At 43.6% G+C, this 3,840-nt stretch overlaps 2 non-coding genes across 2 annotated transcripts; one reads left to right on the top strand and one right to left on the bottom strand.

Annotated features, from left to right (window-relative positions):
- Positions 1–2,661: 2,661 nt before the first annotated feature.
- On the bottom strand, positions 2,662–2,733 carry trnaw-cca (transfer RNA tryptophan (anticodon CCA)). Its single transcript has one exon. It is a non-coding gene; the product is annotated as a tRNA-Trp (tRNA).
- Positions 2,734–3,068: 335 nt separating this feature from the next.
- trnas-gcu (transfer RNA serine (anticodon GCU)) lies at positions 3,069–3,150 on the top strand. The gene has a single exon. It is a non-coding gene; the product is annotated as a tRNA-Ser (tRNA).
- Positions 3,151–3,840: the final 690 nt, after the last annotated feature.

Raw genomic sequence — 3,840 nt, 5'->3', positions numbered from 1 at the left:
ATTAAATCTACAAGTATTCCTACCTTCCAGCACTTGGCTCATAGCATTGAAAGTTATGACATTTCAAGTGTTCATCCACATACTTTGTAAAATTAGTGAGTTTTCCCACCTCTACTACCTTTCCAGGCATTGCAATGCAGACTCTGACCATGCTTTGGATGAAAAAATGTTTCTCTCAAATCCCCTCTAAACTTTCTGCCCCTCATCTTAAAATTCTGCTTCCTTGGTATCAACCCTGCAACTAAGAGAAGCAGCTGCTTCCTGTCCACCCTTTCCATAACCCTCATAATGTTATATACCTCAATCAGGTCTCCCCTCAGCCTTCTCTGCTGTAAAGAAAATGACGCGAGCCAATATAGTCTCTCTTCATAGTTCAAATTCTCCATCCCAGTCAACATCCTGGTGAATGGCCTCTGCACCCTCTCCAGTACAATCATATCCTTTCTCTAGTGATTTGACCAGAACTGCACTCAGTGCTCCAACTGTGGCCTCACCAAAGTTTTGTACAGCTCCAACATTGTCTTGCTCTTGCTCTTATAATCATACATTAATACTCCATCCCTCATGTTTCATGAATCTTCACAACTCACATCGTGAAAGGCTCTTTTATCATCAAAACATACAATGTACAGCAGCTGGAACTTTCCCTTGTATTTTCAGGGATCTAGGAATCAGTGGATCATCTAGAGATAGAACGAAAAGAATATTTTCACAGTATTTATTCACATGGTACTAACATCAGGTTGCAGTAGTTATGAGCTGACCGTGTGGCCTTATGGATCAAGTGTCTGACTTTGGGGGTTGTAGTAATGATATCAGAAAATTGCAGGTTTGGGTCCTGTCACGGTCGTTTCTGGTGGAGCTTCCTGGGAACCGATCTCCCACGTCATATTAAATCCACATTTTCTTCCAAACATTGCAGGGTGCTTTCTCAGAATGTACGTCCTTGTTATTTTATTAATTCAATTCTAAAATAATCTTAGCTCTGAACAATTCCACAATATCTGTTTGATCTGGATAAATTATTGATGTTCCTCACTGGAGCAAAATGCTTTGTATCGATTGGGTGATTGAAATTCAGGACGAGGTTTAATAATGAGCTGAATGAAGTGTTTTTGTTTACAGGGATGAAAGGTTATGTCACTGGGCTGGTAAACCAGAGGCCCGCACTGATCTTTGGAGGCATGGAGTAAGTCCCACCATGGCAGCTGGTGAAATTTAAATTCACTGATTTGATACACAGAATCATTGATCAAAAACAGAAACAGGAGTAGGCCATTCGGCCGAAATAAGTCTGGTCTTGAAACCAAGCCTCAGAAATTGCGGCCTTGAAATTCCTGTTGATTGTTTTCCCACAGAAAACATCTTCACTGAAAAACAGAGAACATTTCACCGAACAAGAAACACCTTTGCAGAACAGAAAATAAAAATTCTGCTCAAGATGGCTCATATTTACACAACCGGGAATCTGGTCAGACCCCATTTGGAATATTGTGAGCAGTTTTGGGTCCCATAACTAAGGAAGGATGTGCTGGCCTTGGAAAGGGTCGAGAGGAGGTTCACAAGAATGGTCCCTGGAATGAAGAGCTTGTCGTATGAGGAACAGTTGAGGACTCTGGATCTGTATTCCTTGGAGTTTAGAGGAATGAGGGGGGATCTTATTGAAACTTATAGGATACTGCGAGGCCCGGATAGGGTGGGCATGGAGAGGATGTTTCCACTCATAGGAAAAATTAGAAACAGAGGGCACAACCTCAGGCAAAAGGGACGATTCTTCAAAACAGAGATGAGGAGGAATTTCTTCAGCCAGAGAGTGGTGAATCGGTGGAACTCTTTGCTGCAGAAGGCTGTGGAGGTCAGGTCATTGCGTGTCTTTAAGACAGAGATAGATAGGTTCTTGATTAATAAGGGGATCATGGGTTATGGAGAAAAGGCAGGATAATGAGGATGAGAGAAATATATGATTGAATGGTGGAGCAGACTCAAAGGGCCAAGTGGCATAATTCTGCTCCCATGTCTTATGAATATATTTACACAACAGGGATGAATGTGACACAACCACAGCAAAGATCTGTCAACGGCAGAGACACAGTTTCACAACAGAGAGAACAGTTACACAGCAGAGAGTGCAGTTACACTTACATGAAATACATTTTAAAACAAGGTCTATCTTTGTGTAACAGAAAATCCCTTTTCAAACATAATCAGTTTTTCCATCTCAGTATCTTGTTGGTTTGTTCGGTACCTTCTCTGTCGATCGCTGTGTGTGTGTCCTGATCATATCTTACTGCTTCTCTGTGTGTCCTTCTCAGTATGTTTGATTCGGGCTGATGTTAAGTGTTATTGTCCAGCCAGGGTGCGCTTCCCAACATCCTGTTAAATCACCAGCAGTCAGCTCTCTCCTTTGATGACCCAGAGAAACATCTGAGTCTGTGGACCTTGCTTTAATTTTGCAAGCAATGAACACCTCACAACTCTGACACATTGTTTCAGATATAAAACTGTGCAAAAACAAAACTGAGCATGCGAACCGGAAGCATCCCTAAAATATCATTTCTACCATCGTTTTGAAATCTGTCATTTCGGGAACAATCGCAAACAATCAACTTTACCAAGATACCAATTTTACCCAAATACAAAATCCGACGCTGAAAAGCTTCGTGAGCCTGACGTGATTTGAACACGCAACCTTCTGATCTGGAGTCAGACGCGCTACCGTTGCGCCACAAGCTCAGACTGCTTGCTGCTTTTTACATCCGGGTTATGTTCGGTGAATTCAAAATCAAACTGGGACCAGGGAATGGAACTGTCTCCCTCTTTACTTTCTGTGGTTGCACACCGAATGGAAGAGTAGCAGCGAACCGGATTAACAAGAAAGCAGCAACACAGCATTATCCTGTGGGAGAAATATGTTCTTTGTTACGGGTGTTAAAACACCCTGGTTTGGTGAGAAGTCAAAAGAGAAAACGCTAGAAATTCTCAGCAGGTCTGGCAGCATCCGCAAGTAAAGAGCTGACATGTCGAGTCCAGATGACCCTTTGTCAAAGCTTGGTGAGCATTCATTCTGTGACGAGGTGGCCGAGTGGTTAAGGCGATGCATTGCTAATCCATTGTTCTCTGCATGCGTGGGTTCGAATCCTATCCTCGTCGGTGATGCATTTGCTCTGACCCCCAACTGATGGTTCGTTTAGCATTTTGATGTTCACGGAACCAAGATGAAGTTTGGGGACACAGGCTGTCCAGAACAATTCCATATTCCCATAATTCTCATGCTATGAGAAACTCGACCTGACAATCGATTCAAATCAGGACACCAGCTTTGGACAGGAGTTTGCCACCATGTGGTTTCAGAAGCTCCAAAGCAGACGGCAGCTTCATTTGCGGCCCCAGTGGCAGATTTTGTCTTTCCAGAATCGGCAGGTCAGCCATGAAAATTAGTGCTGTATTAGCTGGTTTGGCCATGCTAAATAGCCCCTTAGTGTTAGGAGGATTAGAACGGTAAATATGTGGGGTCACGGGGAAACGGTCTGGGTGGGATTGTTGTCGGTGCAGGCCTGATGGGCCGAATGTCCTCCTTTTACACTACAGGCATTCTATGAAGTTCGAGGTGGCAGTTTCACAACACCAGTTCCTAATTTCTTCAAATTCTACCCGAAAACCTGACTCCGATGAGATTCGGACCCACAACCTTTGAACATCTCACAAGACAATGACTAGCAGTCCAACATGCCGGTACCTACTGCCACAAAAGGCCCACAGCTGACGCCATTTCCCTGGCCCTGCACTCAACCCTGGAACACCTAGATAACAAGGACACCTCTGTCAGACTCCTATTTATTG

Source organism: Mustelus asterias, unplaced genomic scaffold (assembly GCF_964213995.1).
Source record: "Mustelus asterias unplaced genomic scaffold, sMusAst1.hap1.1 HAP1_SCAFFOLD_35, whole genome shotgun sequence".
Taxonomy (NCBI): domain Eukaryota; kingdom Metazoa; phylum Chordata; class Chondrichthyes; order Carcharhiniformes; family Triakidae; genus Mustelus; species Mustelus asterias.
Note: the sequence above shows the minus strand (reverse complement) of the source record. Positions and strands in the feature narration are given on the sequence as shown.